This window comes from Salvelinus namaycush, unplaced genomic scaffold (assembly GCF_016432855.1).
Source record: "Salvelinus namaycush isolate Seneca unplaced genomic scaffold, SaNama_1.0 Scaffold100, whole genome shotgun sequence".
Classification (NCBI taxonomy): domain Eukaryota; kingdom Metazoa; phylum Chordata; class Actinopteri; order Salmoniformes; family Salmonidae; genus Salvelinus; species Salvelinus namaycush.
The window spans coordinates 342,590-368,741 of record NW_024057676.1 but is presented as its reverse complement, the minus strand read 5'-3'; the positions used below and the strand labels follow the sequence as shown (position 1 = coordinate 368,741).

General features: G+C 46.7%; 1 long non-coding RNA gene across 1 annotated transcript; it reads left to right on the top strand.

The window, feature by feature from the left end:
- The first annotated feature begins 11,978 nt into the window (after window positions 1–11,978).
- LOC120035271 lies at window positions 11,979–13,761 on the top strand. Its single transcript, XR_005474134.1, has 3 exons — window positions 11,979–12,149; window positions 12,940–13,070; window positions 13,634–13,761. It is a non-coding gene; the product is annotated as an uncharacterized LOC120035271 (long non-coding RNA).
- The last annotated feature ends 12,391 nt before the right edge of the window (window positions 13,762–26,152 follow it).

Below are 26,152 nucleotides of genomic sequence, written 5' to 3'. Positions count from 1 at the left end.
GTAGTGTAGTTCTACTGTAGTGTAAATCTACTGTAGTGTAGTTCTGTAGTGTAGTTCTACTGTAGTGTAGTTCAAATCAAATCAAGTTTATTTTATATAGCCCTTCGTACATCAGCTAATATCTCGAAGTGCTGTACAGAAACCCAGCCTAAAACCCCAAACAGCAAGCAATGCAGGTGTAGAAGCACGGTGGCTAGGAAAAACTCCCTAGAAAGGTCAAAACCTTGGAAGAAACCTAGAGAGGAACCAGGCTATGAGGGGTGGCCAGTCCTCTTCTGGCTGTGCTGGGTGGAGATTATAACAGAACTATGCCAAGATGTTCAAAATGTTCATAAGTGACAAGCATGGTCAAATAATAATCAGGAATAAATGTCAGTTGGCTTTTCATAGCCGATCATTAAGAGTTTGAAAACAGCAGGTCTGGGACAGGTAGGGGTTCCATAACCGCAGGCAGAACAGTTGAAACTGGAATAGCAGCAAGGCCAGGCGGACTGGGGACAGCAAGGAGTCATCATGCCCGGTAGTCCTAACGTATGGTCCTAGGGCTCAGGTCCTCCGAGAGAGAGAAAGAAAGAAAGGAGAGAATTAGAGAGAGCATACTTAAATTCACACAGGACACTGGATAAGACAGGAGAAGTACTCCAGATATAACCAACTGACCCTAGCCCCCCGACACATAAACTACTGCAGCATAAATACTGGAGGCTGAGACAGGAGGGGTCAGGAGACACTGTGGCCCCATCCGAAGAAACCCCCGGACAGGGCCAAACAGGAAGGATATAACCCCACCCACTTTGCCAAAGCACAGCCCCCGCACCACTAGAGGGAAATCTTCAACCACCAACTTACAATCCTGAGACAAGGCCGAGTATAGCCCACAAAGATCTCCACCACAGCACAAACCAAGGGGGGGCGCCAACCCAGACAGGAAGATCACGTCAGTAACTCAACCCACTCAAGTGACGCACCCCTCCTAGGGACGGCATGAAAGAGCACCAGTAAGCCAGTGACTCAGCCCCTGTAATAGGGTTAGAGGCAGAGAATCCCAGTGGAGAGAGGGGAACCGGCCAGGCAGAGACAGCAAGGGCGGTTCGTTGCTCCAGAGCCTTTCCGTTCACCTTCACACTCCTGGGCCAGACTACACTCAATCATATGACCTACTGAAGAGATAAGTCTTCAGTAAAGACTTAAAGGTTGAGACCGAGTCTGCGTCTCTCACATGGGTAGGCAGACCATTCCATAAAAATGGAGATCTATAGGAGAAAGCCCTGCCTCCAGCTGTTTGCTTAGAAATTCTAGGGACAATTAGGAGGCCTGCGTCTTGTGACCGTAGCGTAGGTGTAGGTATGTACGGCAGGACCAACTCGGAAAGATAGGTAGGAGCAAGCCCATGTAACGCTTTATAGGTTAACAGTAAAACCTTGAAATCAGCCCTTGCCTTAACAGGAAGCCAGTGTAGGGAAGCTAGCACTGGAGTAATATGATCAAATTTCTTGGTTCTAGTCAGGATTCTAGCAGCCGTATTTAGCACTAACTGAAGTTTATTTAGTGCTTTATCCGGGTAGCCGGAAAGTAAAGCATTGCAGTAGTCTAACCTAGAAGTAACAAATGCATGGATTAATTTTTCTGCATCATTTTTGGACAGAAGATTTCTGATTTTTGCAATGTTACGTAGATGGAAAAAAGCTGTCCTTGAAACAGTCTTGATATGTTCGTCAAAAGAGAGATCAGGGTCAAGAGTAACGCCGAGGTCCTTCACAGTTTTATTTGAGACGACTTTACAACCATCTATACAGATCACGCATCGACACCGCATCAGTGCTCTGGACCTGCAATATGTGACAGATAGAACCGGGTTAGCAGATGTTATGGCATTGCATTACGGAGCTGCAGCACGGGTTGAACACCCTGCTCAAGAAAATCGGTCGCAATGACCTGGTGAAGCGAGTCAAAGACAGTGACTGTACTCACACCTCAAGTCAGCTACAACCTGTGGACTTCACTACACGCAATAAACATCAAGGTGACAGAGAAGGTGTTGAATATACTTTGCGACCTTGACAGAGGACAGTTGAAAAGATTCATATGGACATTGCACCTACCAAGCAGCACGGCTGAGCTTATCAGAAACGCAACTGACCTTGCAAAAGTGCTGAAGGAACATGTTCAACATGACCAGTTACCTGGATACCATTTACAAAACACTGAGGGAAATGAACCAAAACAGCCTGGCAGACCAGTTGAAAACGTACATAGCTGGCCTCAGTCCCTAGGATATGTAGTCAATGATAAACTGTGTTTACTACACTGAACAGTATTAGGTCTATAAATGTCCCTAGGATATGTAGTCAATGATAAACTGTGTTTACTACACTGAACAGTATTAGGTCTATAAATGTGCCATTGCAACATGTCTCTATAGCTGATATGTTCCACTGCTTTGTTTTTGTGATAAACTGGTCAATAAACCTGAGTGACAACAATGTATACTGTGCATGTCTCTAGACACACACACACACACGGGCTAAGTAGAGTACAACTTTCATTGTAATGAAGTACAGCCTTTTGTAATTACACTTTGTACCAGTAACAACATCCAAATATTTTACCTGCCAACAAATAAATGATGTTATTCCTGGTTGTTTCAGTTACTCAGTGGCAGTAGTAGGATTATGGTGTTATTCCTGGTTGTTTCAGTTACTCAGTGGCAGTAGTAGGATTATGGTGTTATTCCTGGATGTTTCAGTGACTCAGTGGCAGTAGTAGGATTATGGTGTTATTCCTGGTTGTTCCAGTGACTCAGTGGCAGTAGTAGGATTATGGTGTTATTCCTGGTTGTTCCAGTTACTCAGTGGCAGTAGTAGGATTATGGTGTTATTCCTGGATGTTTCAGTGACTCAGTGGCAGTAGTAGGATTATGGTGTTATTCCTGGATGTTTCAGTTACTCAGTGGCAGTAGTAGGATTATGGTGTTATTCCTGGTTGTTCCAGTTACTCAGTGGCAGTAGTAGGATTATGGTGTTATTCCTGGTTGTTTCAGTTACTCAGTGGCAGTAGTAGGATTATGGTGTTATTCCTGGTTGTTTCAGTTACTCAGTGGCAGTAGTAGGATTATGGTGTTATTCCTGGTTGTTCCAGTTCCTCAGTGGCAGTAGTAGGATTATGGTGTTATTCCTGGTTGTTCCAGTTCCTCAGTGGCAGTAGTAGGATTATGGTGTTATTCCTGGTTGTTTCAGTTACTCAGTGGCAGTAGTAGGATTATGGTGTTATTCCTGGTTGTTTCAGTTACTCAGTGGCAGTAGTAGGATTATGGTGTTATTCCTGGTTGTTTCAGTTACTCAGTGGCAGTAGTAGGATTATGGTGTTATTCCTGGTTGTTTCAGTTACTCAGTGGCAGTAGTAGGATTATGGTGTTATTCCTGGTTGTTCCAGTTCCTCAGTGGCAGTAGTAGGATTATGGCGTAATTGCTGCACTTACCTGATATCTTGATACTGTTTTAATAGACCTGTGACCATTTATTTGTAGAGTCATCATTATCACTTACCATCATTTAAATGTCTAACCGGTAGACACTTTCCCATGCAGGTCGCCTTTATCTGTTCACATCACAAATGTGCTGGATGAACAAACATGCCTTATAGATAAGGTTACCTTGTTTACACCAGATCGTGTTTGGGTGGCACGGCAACAGGTCCAAAGTCAATCAGCTACTAACAGCTCCCACCTTAGACTCCCAAACAGAAAAGCTTGTTATTCTATAGTTGACATAGCTAATAGAATGACCTATCTGGTGTGGATGTTTGCTCACCATGGAGATAGCAGTAGCTGGGTGAATCATTCACACTTGGACAGTCTGAGCTTCATTGACATAACAGCTGAACCCCCCCCGGCGTTGGATGTTCCGAGCCCCATATACATAACAGTGGTTGGACGATCTACCTTGCTCTGGGTGTTGGAGCCCCATGGAGATAACATTAGTTGGGTGAGTCATCTGTACTTGGAAAGTGTGAGTTTCATCTGCATAACAGCGGGTGGAAGACCCAGCTGCGGCCGGAGGTGTCAGCTCTGTTTGGATTGTATGAGCAATGTTAGATGAACAGGGGGTGGAAGACCCAACTGCGGCCGGAGGTGTCAGCTCTGTTTGGATTGTATGAGCAATGGTAGATGAACAGGGGGTGGAAGACCCAGCTGCGGCCGGAGGTGTCAGCTCTGTTTGGATTGTATGAGCAATGTTAGATGAACAGCGGTTGGGCGACTCAGGAGTTATTGGACGATTCGAGGTTATGTGCATAACATCGGAATGGACAATTCAGCAGTGTTTGGACGTATCGGCAGTGGTTGGATACACAACCCACAGTGAGACATTGAAACTAGGTCACCTCAGGTTGACACCTAAGCAGTGAAACAGGAAAGATACATATAGTCTACCTGATGACACATTGTGGTGATTACTTCAAACGGCCTTGAAGCTTTTAGGAGGAGCCTCAGCTACATATATAAGATTAGTTACACAGACAGTGGAAAATTCAGTGTATATTTGCAGCTGAAACATGGACATGGTCCAGTGCTAGTGTGAAGTACTTTACAAAACAACAAGAATTAGAAAGAAAAGATAGAATGTCACATGACGTTTATTCAACATACAATAACAGAGGCGAATGGTACTACCAGCATCCCAATATGGGCCTAAGAGTTGAGGAATATACACAGTTGAGGGAATCTACACCCTCTCCCTTGTGCAACATACAGCAGAGAAGGTGGCATGAAAGAGCCTCTAATGACAGGCTGTATGACACAGAGGACCACAACACATATCAACACGACCTTCTGGTTCCACACAATGTACCTGTGTACCCTAGACACCCCCAACCCTTTGACTTAAGATGTAGGTCTGACAAAAACAGGTTACAACAAGGTAGTCATGTCATAGGACTGTCACCGAAGACCAAGGGTTACAATGGACCGCCAACTCGGTACAACAAACGGCCACAAAACGTTTGTCATGCTCCTACTACAGCAAAGGTGAAACGCCGTATACCTCTGGAATGGATCCCTGTGAAGGACAACCTGCCAAAACACAACGCAAGACTGGTGAGAGACACGGACATCATGACAATGTCAGGAGCCGGCCCCAGCCCACCAGGGGCAGCCGTCGGTCCCACCCCCAAAGGGACAGCGTCGGGGCCCAGTCTCCCAGGGACCACAGCCGAGCTCACACCACCAGCGGCAGCAGAGACATGACCCATAGTTCTCTCAACCGTAGGCGAAGCAAAGAACCCAATACAGGCCTTAATGCTCAAAGGTTGTGTCCCGAAGTCTCCTGTAGCAGCGGCCGCAATGGTGGTCTTGGTAGCAGCGTCACATCAGCAAAGATTGGCAGATATGAAAACAGGTTTGCTTCACAAAGCTACAGCATGCCTAGATCACATAGACCGTCCACTGGCCCACATCAGAAACCTGTGACTGTGGACAATATTAAGAAGAGATCGGTCGACATGTCCTACAATCAGCCTGGTTCTCAGTCGAGCGTTAAAAGTGGTTGCAGAAAGAGGGCCTGGATGTTCAACAGGAGACCAAACAACAGTGAAGAAGTAGACAATAGCACATCAGCGGTTCTACACCATGTCACAGCTACCAATGAGGAGGCTAACCTACCTAGAGAACCCGGTGCAGATGATAGCGGAGATGAAAGCGGAGATGAAAGCGATGACTCCAGCAGTGGAATCGGGGCTAAAGTACCTACAGAACCTGGTGCAGATGATAGCGGAGATGAAAGCGATGACTCCAGCAGTGGAATCGGGGCTAAAGTACCTACAGAACCCGGTACAGATGATAGCGGAGATGAAAGCGATGACTCCAGCAGTGGAATCGGGGCTAAAGTACCTACAGAACCTGGTGCAGATGATAGCGGAGATGATAGCGGAGATGAAAGCGATGACTCCAGCAGTGGAATCGGGGCTAAAGTACCTACAGAACCTGGTACAGATGATAACGGAGATGAAAGCGATGACTCCAGCAGTGGAATCGGGGCTAAAGTACCTACAGAACCCGGTGCAGATGATAGCGGAGATGAAAGTAACACAAGTTCCTCCAGTGACTCTGTTCACACTAGCGATGATGACAAGGAGGACTGTCACAATTCTGTACCCAAACATGTCGCGGAAAGGGTATCCTCTCCAGTCAAACATAGTGTACCTATCAAACAAAAAAGTACCAGAGTGGCTGGAGTCCAACAAGACCCTGATACTGAACCATGTGTATCTGCTGAGCCAGAGTATCAGTATACAGAGGATGCTGCCTGTTCTGGGACGGTATGCACTGTGCCTAATTCCCCCACCACAGATGACACAGAGCCTGTGTCGGCCCCAGCCGGGGCTACCTCTGCTGAGACGCAGACCCAGGAGCCAGACTCTGATGAGACTCAGGCCAATGATGTAGTGTCTGCTGAGACTGTGTCTGCAGAGACTCAGACCCCAGACTCTGATGAGACTCAGACCAAGGAGCCAGACTCTGATGAGACTCAGACCAAGGAGCCAGACTCTGATGAGACTCAGACCAAGGAGCCAGACTGATGAGACTCAGACCAAGGAGCCAGACTGATGAGACTCAGACCAAGGAGCCAGACTCTGATGAGACTCAGACCAAGGAGCCAGACTGATGAGACTCAGACCAAGGAGCCAGACTGATGAGACTCAGACCAAGGAGCCAGACTCTGATGAGACTCAGACCAAGGAACCAGACTGATGAGACTCAGACCAAGGAGCCAGACTCTGATGAGACTCAGACCAAGGAGCCAGACTCTGATGAGACTCAGACCAAGGAGCCAGACTCTGATGAGACTCAGACCAAGGAGGTAGTGTCTGCTGTACCCAAGCCCCAGTCTACAACTGAACCATCGTTCCAACAACCTATTGGTGAAACATGTGAAATGTCTCACAATGTGCCTGAATGTAGAGTTGACCATGCAATTGTATTAGATGCGCCTGGGTATCAAGATAGGGCTGATGAAGTTGTCTCTGCGACAGAGTACGTAAACAGGGCCGGATGTGCTACCTCAAAGGAGCTTCAGACTGCCCTGGATAGCATCACAGCCATGTCTGGGTGTGATACATCAGAGGAGGTTGCTGCTGCCCTGGATAGCATGACATGTGTCACGTAAGTGTAACTATTACACACATTGTGTTATTAGTGAATAGTAATCTATTGCCTTTGGGTAGAGGGGTGACTTGTTTCCGCCTTGTGTTACAGGGGTACCGAGAGAGTTCCGGATGATATGCTAACCGATGTGGAATATGCAAATGCCTTTCAAGAGAGTGAAGTGTCCCAAGCATCCGAGCCACATTTCAGTAGGCCACAGTGGAACGTTGACTCTTGTCCAGGTTCAATATTTTCTGCTACAACCGATGCCCTTCCCACTATGAAACCACCTTCAAGCGCCATCTGTAATGAGGTAACCCAGTTTACAGATGTGTAACTCAGCACCTTCAACACCTGTATTGGTGACATGGCCCCTCTCGGGTACCCAGAGAACTCCATGGCTGCTCTTGAGAGGGTCTGTGGTGAATATGTCTTTCAACAACAACAGTCGGCACAGCCTCTAGAGCCCCAGCAGGTTGAGGTGCATCTGGAAACGTTTCATCAAGTGCTGCAGCAGGAGGCCCGGGTCCTACATCCCCAACAACCAGCATCTCAAGTGCCTGAAACTCCACAGCAGACTGTTGATATACGAGGGTTCAACGTGTGCAAACCCAAGCCAGTGACATCTTTACAGTCGCAAAGGACATTGTTCCCCACACCACCACAATCCGAAGCAGCTGTCACCTATGAAGAATCCGTGCCTGGTCCCAGCCGATATAACCTGTACAGCGACGGGGCTACCGTGTCGTCCATTGCGATGATAATCCCTGTGATGAAACAGTTGATTATATGCGCCACGTGTAAAAAGAAGTTCAACAGAGCCATCTGTAACAACTACTTGATTCAGCTGAACAGGCCCGTGCAATGTGCTTGGGGCTGTGTATTGTGCAGACTGTGTTACAGTGAACAAAGTGGTTGTCGCCTACACAATATATCGTCCACAAGGAGAGAGAGAGAGACAGAGAGAGAGAGAGAGAGAGAGTGAGAGAGAGAGAGAGAGAGAGAGAGAGGGGGGAGATAGAGGAGAGAGAGAGAGATAGAGAGTGGGGGGAGATAGAGGAGAGAGAGAGAGAGAGAGAGAGAGAGAGACAGAGAGAGAGAGAGAGAGGGGGGAGAGAGAGAGAGAGAGACAGAGAGAGAGAGAGAGGGGGGGATAGAGGAGAGAGAGTGAGAGAGAGAGAGAGAGAGAGAGAGAGAGAGAGAGAGAGAGAGACAGAGAGAGAGAGATAAATAGAGAGAGAGATACCACTCTAAGCACCACACCCTTGCCAACTTTCCCTGCTCTGGAGAATGTAGGAGACTGGGATCTGGAACTCAACATAGATGATAAGTTCAAGACTGACAAGGAGGTCAACGTCCATGTGCAGCTGATTATGAATGAGGAGCAATCCTCTGGAGTTGACACCCTGTGAAGAGGTATGTATATTACCATGTGCAGCTGATTATGAATGAGGAGCAATCCTCTGGAGTTGACATCCTGCCAAGAGGTATGTATATTTCCATGTATAGATATATCTGTCTATGTCTATGTTATACTACAATGACGAGCCCTGATCATGTAGCTGGACTGACAGTGTTCTCTTCCCGCGCAGCGTTCAACCATCTCATCACAGTGAATGACACCATGTCCTTCAGGTACTGGGTAAGCAAAGCAATGCCAGAAGAGGTGGCCTACAGATATGTCTGTATCCCTCATGTACCTGGGTTCTGGGATCACGTTGTGGTGGGAACCCGTCCCCTTCCCAGAACGGAGAAGCTGATCGGACCTGATGACTCCTTACCGAGATTGTTCAATGTGTCACTTGGGTCCTACAGGTTTCATTGGTGCTGTTTTGTCTTGAAGAAACAGATCGTTTTGACTATGTGGTGCACTTCGTTGCCCAGGAGAGGGCAGTCTAAGGTAGTCACAGTTGTTGACAACAAACTGAGAAACCTCACCTCGAGCATAGAGTTTAGAAGAATGGTATTCTATCTTTGTAGGTGGTTTACAGCTCAGTACGTGTCACCACAAGACAGGCGGCTTAACCTTGTGTTAGATTGTAAACCCAGTGAAGGTGCTACTTTGCTACTTTGGTCCATGTCATAGCTTTGTTGGCTTCCAGGATTGGGATGGAAACAGTAACACCTCACCTGGCCCAGCAACGGGCCAAAGATGATAGTAATTACTGTTTCAATGGCAGGAATGCCAGCAGCATGTTCACATGCCCCTCAGATGGTAATTCAGGAGGTAATTACATCGATATTGTTGAGGAGTTTAGCTCCTACCACAACAGTGGCGATGATGGTATTGGTCTCACTCACATGTCCACAACCACAGAGTGTTACAGCTTCCTTTAAAGTAGAGCAATGATGTTTGTATAGTGTTACCTCAGCCTACAAGAGTCTACATGTGGGACCGTGTGGTGACATGATGCCTAAAGGTTATTTTAGGTCTTGTTTGACAATGGGCCCTGACTGATAAAAATTAATATGGTGATGTTCTCAATGTCACATGTTTACGATTTTATACCTTACTTTAATTGACCATATTACACCTGGGTAATGTGTATACCCTCTTGTATCAGCCAACCTTATATATCTATTGCCTTGAAATAAAATATGTCTTGCATATTGTAAGAAATTATAATAGATACGGGGAAACTTGTAATAACAACTTCTCAACATAAGCTATCTTTTATACAAGATGCACACACCCCCTCTTTCCCTTGGACACATGCTGGTCTCATTAGACACTAACCACAGACACACACAACTCCCATCCCCCATGAAAAGACCCCTGCTAAAACAACCACATACACACTATATTCGAAGTTGGAACTCAAGACAAAGAACTATGTTAAGAACCAATGGAACGTCGACACCAGGTCCGAATACCCACGACCCAGATCGACCAACCAGAAGGCCAGACCACCAGATCAACCTACTTCATTCAATGCATATATAAGCTGTACAATATGTTTAGCGCTCTCTTTTCCAGACGATTCCATACGAATCAGACAGAAGGAGCCGTGCTGCACGCTTTGCCTAATATTTTTACACTTGAATAAACCTGCCTTATTATACAATTATCCACCTCGTCCTATGTCTCCACTTGTTCTCCTGTCTCCAGTAAATGTTTTATCAACAATATACATATATCTTGGTTGTGTTTATTTGAAAGATGACAGCGACACCACATTTTGAAAGACAATTGATGTGACAGTAATTGAGAATGAACTGCCTATGATCGGGTGCACATCTATGTGGATTACTCAGTAGACACTGGTTCTGTGTTGCATTCCCTGCCTTAGTTCTACGCGGCCAGGGTCCGTTATCACCGCCAGAGGAAATCAGAAGCTATTTCATTCAGCACAGGGATCTATCTGTGTACTGTCTATTTAGAACTTACAAAGGAAGGTGCTACTCGCCTCCCTATGTCAGTGATCCTGCTGGTGTTTCCATGTGATAGGGTAGTGGGGTATATGGTATCACTGTCGTCGTCGCTGTCCTCATCGTCGCTGTCGTCCTGGTAGTAGTGGTAATAACCACCACCTCGGTTTAGGTTGCTCAGGGTTGTTAGCCTGTCTCAGCCTGTTGCTACACAGACAACATAAGGCTCTGAACAGCATCCAGACCATGCTGGAGGCTCGGCTCATAAGCTGCGCACTTTGTAAGTATACGGGAAAGCACGTTGGTATCGTGAACCAGACATCAAACGCTTGATAGTACAGACACCTTGGGCTATCCGATAGGACCGTGCAGGGAGATGACGAGAGCTACTACGAGCGGGTCCAGAGAGCATCTTTTCCGTTGCGAGAAGGAGCTTGCCGAAGCCGCTCTGGAAGACAGAGGGAGCTCCTACGTATTAGACATCTTCAGAAAACGTGAGTCATCGTGAAAGGGTTCAGTGTGACAATGTAGACTACGAGCGTTACGGGTTGATCCCTATCCATCGGGACGTCAACTCCTCGGCTTACGTAAGTAAGGGTTTGGAAGTAAGCATTTCAAGGTAATGCCTACACCTGTTGTGTTTGATGCAGTTGACAAATACAATTTGATTTAATTTCATTTTAACTATGCGTTTAATACACTTTATGTTGGTGTTTCTTTTATTTTGGCAGATACAGTACATGTACTGTATGTCTTTTTGATAGTTATTTTTGTAGAAACTATTGATCCTCTTTGGCTAAATTATGCTCTGTTGTATTTTAAACATTGAGAGCGGGCTCCTGTGGTTGGATTAAAAAAATGATAATAATTGTAAAAAGTATTTATTTTGTATTTGTTTTGCCCCTTGGGCCCCCTACGGGCTTGGTCCCAGCTCCTGAATCACACATTTTACTAGTCACATTTATTTATTATGCAGTTTATATATTTTTATTAATCAATTAATTAAACAAGTGTCCCCTCTACCTCCTCTCCTCCCCATCTGACAAATAACAAAGTGTCCGCAGCAGCAGGCCTCTACACTCATTAAGAGTGGGCTCCTGAATCCCCCTGTGGTTGGCGGTTGCAGTAAAACATAAATATATACTACATACTGTATATTGTTTTATTTCTCCGGGGCCCAGGGGCAATAGCCCAGGTAAGCCAGCCCTTCCTATGTCAGAAAATAGCCAAGGCCTATTCACCTTATTCCTATGTGTTTCTGGATCAATCAATACAATTTCTGAATCCTTAAAATGTACATTTTGGTGTCTTGAAGTTTCCTATGACCTATAGGCCTAGGGAAATGCATTCATTTTGCAATGTATTAGCCTATTTCTTAGGTCTATAGAATATTTACTACACAACTGAAATATCAACATCAGTCATGTCGATTGTATAGTATTCCAGCGCCTTGCCAGATGCACACACACCACTGTGGTGACACGTCCCCTATATGACTATCTCTGTCCCCACGTTGTGATTCCCCTCCCCCACTCCACTTTACCGCGCAGAGCCAGAGAGGGAAAATCACTTTCATCTGGAGAAGCTCGTCCGTTAACACGGGGCGGCCCATCTGCAGGTCCCCGCTGTTCCTAAAAGAAAGGTGAGCAATATCATATTTTCAAGAATTGAAATGATATGGAAAGTTATTTTCATGCTGTAGTACAATTCCACCACCATAAATCGTTGTATTGGTTTATGAACTATGTTAGCCTAGTTAGCTTGTTTGTTGCTAGTGCTAATGTTCGCTCACTATCTAGCTAATGCACTAGTGAGCCAATTTTGTTGACATTTGGGCGGGTAGCTTGATTAGTTAACATAACTGTTGATAAAGAGACTGATATTTTATGGCTATTTCAGTCAATTCTATCAGTGTGGTTATAAGTAACATGCATAGACAGCTAAATGGGACACGTGATCCCCATAGATGAACTAGAGTAGGTAGCAGTTAGATAACATTAGATGGTGTTAGTTTAGCGAGCTAAAGTTGGCTGGCTGGAAACCAGGTGTTTTGCACCACACCTTGCATCTCATAGCAGAGTGGAAGAGGGAAAGTCACATATGGAATTTTTTACTGCTTCTAACGTGCTTGTTTTGTAGTCATCTAACAAACATACATTATGTCTCTTATAAATTGTAGGTTAAGCCATGAATGTTGATTGTCTGACAGCCTTGGTATATAGTTAAGCAGTAAAGCACAAGGAAAGGTTGAGGACTGTTCTTACGTAAGAGGCAACGCGGAGTGCCTGCCTGGTTACAGCCCTTAACCTTGGTATATTGGCCATATACCACAAACCCCCGAGGTGCCTTATTTCTTAAATATACCACAGTTTCAGCCAATCAACATCCAGGACCCAAACTACCCAGTTTATAATGTCTGCTTTATTCCACAGATTAAGGATTTGAGTTGGCCTGACGGAGAGATCTTCCAGGCGACTCCGGCCCATGGAGGATGCAGAGCATCACATCAGATCAAACATTGATAAACCAGTACTTTACCAGCGTTTTATCAATATCTTTAAAGGTAAGGTGAAGATTGAATATATTTCTGACAGTCCTAAATATGACAGCTATGAATTAGACGAATCAGATGTACATTTTAGAGGTTGGTGGGAAACAGTGAATTGGGATATATGGGCACAGTCACCCAGGAAAAAAGGTTTAAAGGAATAGCCATGTCTTTGTATTATGGTCATAGGATTCTTAAAGGTCCACTACAGTCACACGATGCTCCATCTGAAATCTCCTTCCACCTGAAAAGGCCCACCTTGAAAACCAATCATTGGTTTAGAAGACAGAGTAAGAGTGACAACTGAATCTAGCCTCTTGAAAGACAGAGCAGCGCATCCCCCTCCCTAAACCCCCTGCTGCACACCTGAACCTCATTTTGATTGGCAGTGATATGTGTGAGATCACTTTTAGACAGTGTGAGGTCATTTTATGAGAACAGTTGTTTTTGGAGAAGCTTGGCAAGTTGAATGGGGTGATCATGTGACCGGAGTGGACCTCCAGACAGTGATTATTCTCTGTAATAATTGACAAGCACAATGCAATATCTCCTAATGTTTGTATTTTGTGTCTGCTAAGGACGGGGAGTTTTTGCCACTGAATTCATATCCAAAGGAGACTTTGTTGTGGAGTACCGAGGTGAACTGCTTACACAACAGGAGGGCGAGGTCCGAGCTGATCAGTACAATGATTCTGCAAAGGTGTTTCTTTTCGATTTCCAATGGAAAGGAAGAACGTGGTGGTAAGTAGGATTGATGAGAACAAAATAAACATATTAATGCCTTTTGAGATCTAAAAAAAGCAACAACATTAAAATGGAGACAGACATTTAAATGGTTGGTGGCACAATATGCACTGTTGGCCTATCTCAGGCCCAGATACTAATTTGACCTTGTCCCTGACCTAAACAGTAAGGAACAATATTAGTCTTCAAACCAACTGGTTCGCTATCAGAGCATCTGCACTCCTTTTTTAAACAACGCGTTAGGGACTTTTCTGCCCCTTTTCTGGAATAGAAACCCTGTGCTGCAATATCTTCATTAAACTGTGACATGTTGTGTTTCTATGCAGCATTGATGCATCTGAAGAAGACTCCTCCCTTGGGAGACTCGTTAATGATGATCACTAAAGACTCAATCTCAAAATGAAGGCCATACAAGCAAACGATGAGCCACACTTGTGCCTCTTCGCGACTCGAGATATTGCAGCTGGCGAAGAGTTGACTTATAGTTACGGTGATTCAGACTGGCCATGGAGAACACAGGTGAGGAACTTTTTTTTTTAAAGATGCTAGACGAAATTACCACCCATCTTGGAAGAGCCAGGAGGATGAGTAATTCACTACCCTGTCATGCAATATGTTGTGATGCAGACAGTGTCTCTTAACTACTAAGATGTAATTGATGTCTAATTGTTGTCTTGGTTCACTTAATTCAGGTCATCAAAACTGAATTGTCGTCCAGCCCAAAACCTATGGTAAGAACTTTACTAAAGTCATAGATCAATATGAGTTTATTTTTTTCTATAATCACATTTACTATTTCACTTTCACAAATACACATTTATAGTCTAACATCAATTGCACTGGAATGCAGTGCACTTGTTACATACATCAAAAGTTAACTAAATATACAATACATTGAAATATATGAAATAAAAACCTTATCAATAAGAACTCAGTAGTTAGGCTCTTGTGGGCTCATTTAGTAGCCCAACTAATGAGGGTATTGCTCTTCTCCTGAAAAGTTCAGTCCTGCATCTGACCAGAGTAGGATGTTCAAAACTAAACGTTACACCGATGCCATTTCCTGTGTGCTTTCTTATACAGTAGGTCCCCAGATGTATACAATGCATTAGATCACATTTTTGGCCAAAACCTGAGTTGATTTGAGGGTGTGTTTTAAAATGTTGATTATGTGTCAGCATCCAGGGGTGTGTCAGTTTCTACAAAAACAGTCTCTTAGTGCAGAGATGTCTGACTGTTCTGCCTGTTGGTCACAGGCTGGGAGCATCCAGGGGTGTGTCAGTTTCTACAAACACAGTCTCTTACTGCAGAGATGTCTGACTGTCCTGCCTGTTGGTCACAGGCTGGGAGCATCCAGGGGTGTGTCAGTTCCTACAAACACAGTCTCTTAGTGCAGAGATGTCTGACTGTTCTGCCTGTTGGTCACAGACTGGGAGCAGAACAGGGGCTGTGGCAGAGCAGAGCACTTAGGGGTGAAGTCCCTTGCTCAAAGGCAAAACAGCAGTAGGTAGTACACAGGGATACACCGGTAACCCACCGGCTTCAATATCCCCGTATACTACCTACTGCCGTTGTGCCCATCAGCAAGGCACTTTACAACACACACATCACAGGCTGATAGCAGGACAGGGGCTGTGGCAGAGCATCAGAGCCCATCAGAAAGGCACTTTACAACACACACATCACAGGCTGATAGCAGGACAGGGGCTGTGGCAGAGCATCAGAGCCCATCAGCAAGGCACTTTACAACACACACATCACAGGCTGATAGCAGGACAGGGGCTGTGGCAGAGCATCAGAGCCCATCAGAAAGGCACTTTACAACACACACATCACAGGCTGATAGCAGGACAGGGGCTGTGGCAGAGCATCAGAGCCCATCAGAAAGGCACTTTACAACACACACATCACAGGCTGATAGCAGGACAGGGGCTGTGGCAGAGCATCAGAGCCCATCAGAAAGGCACTTTACAACACACACATCACAGGCTGATAGCAGGACAGGGGCTGTGGCAGAGCATCAGAGCCCATCAGAAAGGCACTTTACAACACACACATCACAGGCTGATAGCAGGACAGGGGCTGTGGCAGAGCATCAGAGCCCATCAGAAAGGCACTTTACAACACACACATCACAGGCTGATAGCAGGACAGGGGCTGTGGCAGAGCATCAGAGCCCATCAGAAAGGCACTTTACAACACACACATCACAGGCTGATAGCAGGACAGGGGCTGTGGCAGAGCATCAGAGCCCATCAGAAAGGCACTTTACAACACACACATCACAGGCTGATAGCAGGACAGGGGCTGTGGCAGAGCATCAGAGCCCATCAGAAAGGCACTGTACAACACACACATCACAGGCTGATAGCAGGACAGGGGGTGTGGCAGAGCATCAGAGCCCATCAGCAAGGCACTTTACAACACACACATCACAGGCTGATAGCAGGACAGGGGCTGTGGCAGAGCATCAGAGCCCATCAGCAAGGCACTTTGTGACTAGTAAAATGTGTGATTCAGGAGCTGGGACCAAGCCCGTAGGGGGCCCAAGGGGCAAAACAAATACAAAATAAATACTTTTTACAATTATTATAATTTTTTTAATCCAACCACAGGAGCCCGCTCTCAATGTTTAAAATACAACAGAGCATAATTTAGCCAAAGAGGATCAATAGTTTCTACAAAAATAACTATCAAAAAGACATACAGTACATGTACTGTATCTGCCAAAATAAAAGAAACACCAACATAAAGTGTATTAAACGCATAGTTAAAATGAAATGAAATCAAATTGTATTTGTCAACTGCATCAAACACAACAGGTGTAGGCATTACCTTGAAATGCTTACTTCCAAACCCTTACTTACGTAAGCCTAGGAGTTGACGTCCCGATGGATAGGGATCAACCCCTAACGCTCGTAGTCGACATTGTCACACTGAACCCTTTCACGATGACTCACGTTTTCTGAAGATGTCTAATACGTAGGAGCTCCCTCTGTCTTCCAGAGCGGCTTCGGCAAGCTCCTTCTCGCAACGGAAAAGACGCTCTCTGGACCCGCTCGTAGTAGCTCTCGTCATCTCCCTGCACGGTCCTATCGGATAGCCCAAGGTGTCTGTACTATCAAGCGTTTGATGTCTGGTTCACGATACCAACGTGCTTTCCCGTATACTTACAAAGTGCGCAGCTTATGAGCCGAGCCTCCAGCTGGATGCTGTTCAGAGCCTTATGTTGTCTGTGTAGCAACAGGCTGAGACAGGCTAACAACCCTGAGCAACCTAAACCGAGGTGGTGGTTATTACCACTACTACCAGGACGACAGCGACGATGACGACGACAGTGATACCATATACCCCACTACCCTATCACATGGAAAGACCAGCAGATTCACTGACATAGGGAGGCGAGTAGCACCTTCCTTTGTAAGTTCTAAATAGACAGTACACAGATAGATCCCTGTGCTGAATGAACTAGCTTCTGATTCCTCTGGCGGTGATAACGGACCCTGGCCGCGTAGAACTAAGGCTGGGAATGCAACACAGAACCAGTGTCTACTGAGTAATCCACATAGATGTGCACCCGATCATAGGCAGTTCATTCTCAATTACTGTCACATCAATTGTCATCTTTCAAATAAACACAACCAAGATATATGTATATGCAAGACATATTTTATTTCAAGGCAATAGATATATAAGGTTGGCTGATACAAAAGGGTATACACATTACCCAGGTGTAATATGGTCAATTAAAGTAAGGTATAAAATCGTAAACATGTGACATTGAGAACATCACCATATTAATTTTTATCAGTCAGGGCCCATTGTCAAACAAGACCTAAAATAACCTTTAGGCATCATGTCACCACACGGTCCCACATGTAGACTCTTGTAGGCTGAGGTAACACTATACAAACATCATTGCTCTACTTTAAAGGAAGCTGTAACACTCTGTGGTTGTGGACATGTGAGTGAGACCAATACCATCATCGCCACTGTTGTGGTAGGAGCTAAACTCCTCAACAATATCGATGTAATTACCTCCTGAATTACCATCTGAGGGGCATGTGAACATGCTGCTGGCATTCCTGCCATTGAAACAGTAATTGCTATCATCTTTGGCCCGTTGCTGGGCCAGGTGAGGTGTTACTGTTTCCATCCCAATCCTGGAAGCCAACAAAGCTATGACATGGACCAAAGTAGCACCTTCACTGGGTTTACAATCTAACACAAGGTTAAGCCGCCTGTCTTGTGGTGACACATACTGAGCTGTAAACCACCTACAAAGATAGAATACCATTCTTCTAAACTCTCTGCTCGAGGTGAGGTTTCTCAGTGTGTTGTCAACAACTGTGACTACCTTAGACTGCCCTCTCCTGGGCAACGAAGTGCACCACATAGTCAAAATGATCTGTTTCTTCAAGACAAAACAGCACCAATGAAACCTGTAGGACCCAAGTGACACATTGAACAATCTCGGTAAGGAGTCATCAGGTCCGATCAGCTTCTCCGTTCTGGGAAGGGGACGGGTTCCCACAACAACCTGATCCCAGAACCCAGGTACATGAGGGATACAGACATATCTGTAGGCCACCTCTTCTGGCATTGCTTTGCTTACCCAGTACCTGAAGGACATGGTGTCATTCACTGTGATGAGATGGTTGAACGCTGCGCGGGAAGAGAACACTGTCAGTCCAGCTACATGATCAGGGCTCGTCATTGTAGTATAACATAGACATAGACAGATATATCTATACATGGAAATATACATACCTCTTCGCAGGGTGTCAACTCCAGAGGATTGCTCCTCATTCATAATCAGCTGCACATGGTAATATACATACCTCTTGGCAGGGTGTCAACTCCAGAGGATTGGTCCTCATTCATAATCAGCTGCACATGGTAATATACATACCTCTTCGCAGGGTGTCAACTCCAGAGGATTGCTCCTCATTCATAATCAGCTGCACATGGTAATATACATACCTCTTCACAGGGTGTCAACTCCAGAGGATTGCTCCTCATTCATAATCAGCTGCACATGGTAATATACATACCTCTTGGCAGGGTGTCAACTCCAGAGGATTGGTCCTCATTCATAATCAGCTGCACATGGTAATATACATACCTCTTGGCAGGGTGTCAACTCCAGAGGATTGCTCCTCATTCATAATCAGCTGCACATGGACGTTGACCTCCTTGTCAGTCTTGAACTTATCATCTATGTTGAGTTCCAGATCCCAGTCTCCTACATTCTCCAGAGCAGGGAAAATTGGCAAGGGTGTGGTGCTTAGAGTGGTATCTCTCTCTCTATTTATCTCTCTCTGTCTCTCTCTCTCTCTCTCTCCTCTATCTCCCCCCCCTCTCTCACTCTCTCTCTCTCTCTCTCTCTCTCTCTCTCTCTCTCTCTCTCTCTCTCTCTCTCTCTCTCTCTCTCTCTCTCTCTCTCTCTCTCTCTCTCTCTCTCTGTCTCTCTCTCTCTCTCTCTCCTCTATCTCCCCCCCTCTCTCACTCTCTCTCTCTCTCTATCTCCCCCCCCTCTCTCACTCTCTCTCTCTCTCTCTCTCTCTCTCTCTCTCTCTCTCTCTCTCTCTCTCTCTCTCTCTCTCTCTCTCTCTCTCTCCTCTATCTCCCCCCCTCTCTCACTCTCTCTCTCTCTCTCTCTCTCTCTCTCTCTCTCTCTCTCTCTCTCTCTCTCTCTCTCTCTCTCCTCTATCTCCCCCCCCCCTCTCTCTCTCTCTCTCTCTCTCTCTCTCTCTCTCTCCCTCCCTCCCTCCTTGTGGACGATATATTGTGTAGGCGACAACCACTTTGTTCACTGTAACACAGTCTGCACAATACACAGCCCCAAGCACATTGCATGGGCCTGTTCAGCTGAATCAAGTAGTTGTTACAGATGAACGCTCTGTTGAACTTCTTTTTACACGTGGCGCATATAATCAACTGTTTCATCACAGGGATTATCATCGCAATGGACGGCACGGTAGCCCCGTCGCTGTACAGGTTATATCGGCTGGGACCAGGCACGGATTCTTCATAGGTGACAGCTGCTTCGGATTGTGGTGGTGTGGGGAACAATGTCCTTTGCGACTGTAAAGATGTCACTGGCTTGGGTTTGCACACGTTGAACCCTCGTATATCAACAGTCTGCTGTGGAGTTTCAGGCACTTGAGATGCTGGTTGTTGGGGATGTAGGACCCGGGCCTCCTGCTGCGGCACTTGATGAAACGTTTCCAGATGCACCTCAACCTGCTGGGGCTCTAGAGGCTGTCCCGGCTGTTGTTGTTGAAAGACATATTCACCACAGACCCTATCAAGAGCAGCCATGGAGTTGTCTGTGTACCCGAGAGGGGCCATGTCACCAATACAGCCGTTGAAGGTGTTGAGTTCCACATCTGTAAGCTGGGTTACCACATTAGAGATGGCGCTTGAAGGTGGTTTCATAGTGGGAAGGGGATCGGTTGTAGCAGAAAATATTGAACCTGGACAAGAGTCAACGTTCCACTGTGGCCTACTGAAATGCGGCTCGGATGCATAGAATTGAGACACTTCACTCTCTTGAAAGGCGTTTGCATATTCCACATCGGTTAGCATATCATCCGGAGCTCTCTCAGTACCCCTGTAACACAAGGCGGAATCAAGTCACCCCTCTACCCAAAGGCAATACATTACTATTCAGTAATAACACAATGTGTGTAATAGTTACACTTACGTGACACATGTCATGCTATCCAGGGCAGCAGTAACCTCCTCTGATGTATCACACCCAGACATGGCTGTGATGCTATCCAGGACAGCAGTAACCTCCTCTGATGTATCACACCCAGACATGGCTGTGATGCTATCCACGGCAGCAGTAACCTCCTCTGATGTATCACACCCAGACATGGCTGTGATGTTATCCAGGGCAGCAGTAACCTCCTCTGATGTATCACACCCAGACATGGCTGTGATGCTATCCAGGACAGCAGTAACCTCCTCTGATGTATCACACCCAGACATGGCTGTGATGCTATCCACGGCAGCAGTAACCTCCTCTGATGTATCACACCCAGACATGGCTGTGATGCTATCCAGGACAGCAGTAACCTCCTCTGATGTATCACACCCAGACATGGCTGTGATGCTATCCACGGCAGCAGTAACCTCCTCTGATGTATCACACCCAGACATGGCTGTGATGCTATCCAGGACAGCAGTAACCTCCTCTGATGTATCACACCCAGACATGGCTGTGATGCTATCCAGGACAGCAGTAACCTCCTCTGATGTATCACACCCAGACATGGCTGTGATGCTATCCAGGACAGCAGTAACCTCCTCTGATGTATCACACCCAGACATGGCTGTGATGCTATCCAGGACAGCAGTAACCTCCTCTGATGTATCACACCCAGACATGGCTGTGATGCTATCCAGGACAGCAGTAACCTCCTCTGATGTATCACACCCAGACATGGCTGTGATGCTATCCAGGACAGCAGTAACCTCCTCTGATGTATCACACCCAGACATGGCTGTGATGCTATCCAGGGCAGCAGTAACCTCCTCTGATGTATCACACCCAGACATGGCTGTGATGCTATCCACGGCAGCAGTAACCTCCTCTGATGTATCACACCCAGACATGGCTGTGATGCTATCCAGGGCAGCAGTAACCTCCTCTGATGTATCACACCCAGACATGGCTGTGATGCTATCCAGGGCAGTAGTAACCTCCTCTGATGTATCACACCCAGACATGGCTGTGATGCTATCCAGGGCAGCAGTAACCTCCTCTGATGTATCACACCCAGACATGGCTGTGATGCTATCCAGGGCAGCAGTAACCTCCTCTGATGTATCACACCCAGACATGGCTGTGATGCTATCCAGGACAGCAGTAACCTCCTCTGATGTATCACACCCAGACATGGCTGTGATGCTATCCAGGACAGCAGTAACCTCCTCTGATGTATCACACCCAGACATGGCTGTGATGCTATCCAGGACAGCAGTAACCTCCTCTGATGTATCACACCCAGACATGGCTGTGATGCTATCCAGGACAGCAGTAACCTCCTCTGATGTATCACACCCAGACATGGCTGTGATGCTATCCAGGACAGCAGTAACCTCCTCTGATGTATCACACCCAGACATGGCTGTGATGCTATCCAGGACAGCAGTAACCTCCTCTGATGTATCACACCCAGACATGGCTGTGATGCTATCCAGGACAGCAGTAACCTCCTCTGATGTATCACACCCAGACATGGCTGTGATGCTATCCACGGCAGCAGTAACCTCCTCTGATGTATCACACCCAGACATGGCTGTGATGCTATCCAGGGCAGTAGTAACCTCCTCTGATGTATCACACCCAGACATGGCTGTGATGCTATCCAGGACAGCAGTAACCTCCTCTGATGTATCACACCCAGACATGGCTGTGATGCTATCCACGGCAGTCTGAAGCTCCTTTGAGGTAGCACATCCGGCCCTGTTTACGTGCTCTGTCGCAGAGACAACTTCATCAGCCCTATCTTGATACCCAGGCACAGCTAATACAATTGCATGGTCAACTCTACATTCAGGCACATTGTGAGACATTTCACATGTTTCACCAATAGGTTGTTGGAACGATGGTTCAGTTGTAGACTGGGGCTTGGGTACAGCAGACAATACCTCCTTGGTCTGAGTCTCATCAGAGTCTGGCTCCTTGGTCTGAGTCTCATCAGAGTCTGGCTCCATGGTCTGAGTCTCATCAGAGTCTGGCTCCTTGGTCTGAGTCTCATCAGAGTCTGGCTCCTTGGTCTGAGTCTCATCAGAGTCTGGCTCCTTGGTCTGAGTCTCATCAGAGTCTGGCTCCTTGGTCTGAGTCTCATCAGAGTCTGGCTCCTTGGTCTGAGTCTCATCAGAGTCTGGCTCCTTGGTCTGAGTCTCATCAGAGTCTGGCTCCTTGGTCTGAGTCTCATCAGAGTCTGGCTCCATGGTCTGAGTCTCATCAGTCTGGCTCCTTGGTCTGAGTCTCATCAGAGTCTGGCTCCTTGGTCTGAGTCTCATCAGAGTCTGGCTCCTTGGTCTGAGTCTCATCAGTCTGGCTCCTTGGTCTGAGTCTCATCAGAGTCTGGCTCCTCGGTCTGAGTCTCATCAGAGTCTGGCTCCTTGGTCTGTCTCATCAGTCTGGCTCCTTGGTCTGAGTCTCATCAGTCTGGCTCCTCGGTCTGTGTCTCAGCAGATTCTGGGGTCTGAGTCTCTGCAGACACAGTCTCAGCAGACACTACATCATTGGCCTGAGTCTCATCAGAGTCTGGGGTCTGAGTCTCTGCAGATACAGTCTCAGCAGACACTACATCATTGGCCTGAGTCTCATCAGAGTCTGGCTCCTGGGTCTGCGTCTCAGCAGAGTCTGGCTCCTGGGTCTGCGTCTCAGCAGAGGTCGCCCCGGCTGGGGCCGACACAGGCTCTGTGTCATCTGTGGTGGGGGAATTAGGCACAGTGCATACCGTTCCAGAACAGGCAGCATCCTCTGTATACTGGTACTCTGGCTCAGCAGATACACATGGTTCAGTATCAGGGTCTTGTTGGACTCCAGCCACTCTGGTACTGTTTTGTTTGATAGGTACACTATGTTTGACTGGAGAGGATACCCTTTCCGCGACATGTTTGGGTACAGAATTGTGACAGTCCTCCTTGTCATCATCGCTAGTGTGAACAGAGTCACTGGAGGAACTTGTGTTGCTTTCATCTCCGCTATCATCTGTACTGGGTTCTGTAGGTACTTTAGCCCCGATTCCACTGCTGGAGTCATCGCTTTCATCTCCGCTATCATCTGTACCAGGTTCTGTAGGTACTTTAGCCCTGATTCCACTGCTGGAGTCATCGCTATCATCTCCGCTATCATCTGTACCAGGTTCTGTAGGTACTTTAGCCCCGATTCCACTGCTGGAGTCATCGCTTTCATCTCCGCTATCATCTCCGCTATCATCTGTACCAGGTTCTGTAGGTACTTTAGCCCTGATTCCACTGCTGGAGTCATCGCTATCATCTCCGCTATCATCTGTACCAGGTTCTGTAGGTACTTTAGCCCTGATTCCACTGCTGGAGTCATCGCTATCATCTCCGCTATCATCTGTACCAGGTTCTGTAGGTACTTTAGCCCCGATTCCACTGCTGGAGTCATCGCTATCATCTCCGCTATCATCTGCACCGGGTTCTGTAGGTACTTTAGCCCCGATTCCACTGCTGGAGTCATCGCTTTCATCTCCGCTATCATCTCCGCTATCATCTGTACCAGGTTCTGTAGGTACTTTAGCCCCGATTCCACTGCTGGAGTCATCACTTTCATCTCCGCTATCATCTGCACCGGGTTCTGTAGGTACTTTAGCCCCGATTCCACTGCTGGAGTCATCGCTTTCATCTCCGCTATCATCTCCGCTATCATCTGTACCAGGTTCTGTAGGTACTTTAGCCCCGATTCCACTGCTGGAGTCATCGCTTTCATCTCCGCTATCATCTCCGCTATCATCTGTACCAGGTTCTGTAGGTACTTTAGCCCCGATTCCACTGCTGGAGTCATCGCTTTCATCTCCGCTATCATCTCCGCTATCATCTGCACCGGGTTCTGTAGGTACTTTAGCCCCGATTCCACTGCTGGAGTCATCACTTTCATCTCCGCTATCATCTGCACCGGGTTCTGTAGGTACTTTAGCCCCGATTCCACTGCTGGAGTCATCGCTTTCATCTCCGCTATCATCTCCGCTATCATCTGTACCAGGTTCTGTAGGTACTTTAGCCCCGATTCCACTGCTGGAGTCATCGCTTTCATCTCCGCTTTCATCTCCGTTATCATCTCCGTTATCATCTCCGCTATCATCTGCACCGGGTTCTCTAGGTAGGTTACCCTCCTCATTGGTATCCGTGACATGGTGTAGAACCGCTGATGTGCTATTGTCTACTTCTTCACTGTTGTTTGGTCTACTGTTGAACATCCAGGCCCTCTTTCTGCAACCACTTTTAACGCGCGACTGAGAACCAGGCTGATTGTAGGACATGTCGACCGATCTCTTCTTAATATTGTCCACAGTCACAGGTTTCTGATGTGGGTCAGTGGACGGTCTATGTGATCTAGGCATGCTGCGGCTTTGTGAAGCAAACCTGTTTTCATATCCGCCAATCTTTGCTGATGTGACGCTGCTACCAAGACCACCAGTGCGGCCGCTGCTACAGGAGACTTCGGGACACAACCTTTGAGCATTAAGGCCTGTATTGGGTTCTTTGCTTCGCCTACGGTTGACAGAACTATGGGTCATGTCTCTGCTGCCGCTGGTGGTGTGAGCTCGACTGTGGTCCCTGGGAGACTGGGCCCTGAAGCTGTCCCTTGGGGGGTGGGACCGACTGCTGCCCCGGGTGGGCTGGGGCCGGCTGCTGACATTGTCATAATGTCCGTGTCTCTCACCAGTCTTGCGTTTTGTTTTGGCAGGTTGTCCTTTACAGGGTTGCAGTATCCATTCCGGAGGTATACGGCGTTTCACCTTTGCTGTAGTAGGAGCATGACAAACGTTTTGTGGCCGTTTGTTGTACCGAGTTGGCAGTCCATTGTAACCCTTGGTCTTCGGTGACAGTCCTATGTCATGACTACCTTGTTGTAACCTGTTTTTGTCAGACCTACATCTTAAGTCAAAGGGTTGGGGGTGTCTAGGGTACACAGGTACATTGTGTGGAACCAGAAGGTCGTGTTGATATGTGTTGTGGTCCTCTGTGTCATACAGCCTGTCATTAGAGGCTCTTTCATGCCACCTTCTCTGCTGTATGTTGCACAAGGGAGAGGGTGTAGATTCCCTCAACTGTGTATATTCCTCAACTCTTAGGCCCATATTGTGATGCTGGTAGTACCATTCGCCTCTGTTATTGTATGTTGAATAAACGTCATGTGACATTCTATCTTTTGTTTCTAATTCTTGTTGTTTTGTAAATTACTTCACACTAGCACTGGACCATGTCCATGGTTCAGCTGCAAATATACACTGAATTTTCCACTGTCTGTGTAACTAATCTTATATATGTAGCTGAGGCTCCTCCTAAAAGCTTCAAGGCCGTTTGAAGTAATCACCACAATGTGTCATCAGGTAGACTATATGTATCTTTCCTGTTTCACTGCTTAGGTGTCAACCTGAGGTGACCTAATTTCAATGTCTCACTGTGGGTTGTGTATCCAACCACTGCTGTTTCTACGGGCTTCCGATACGTCCAACCACTGCTGTTTCTACGGGCTTCCGATACGTCCAACCATTGCGGTTTCTACGGGCTTCCGATACGTCCAACCACTGCTGTTTCTATGGGCTTCCGATACGTCCAACCACTGCTGTTTCTAC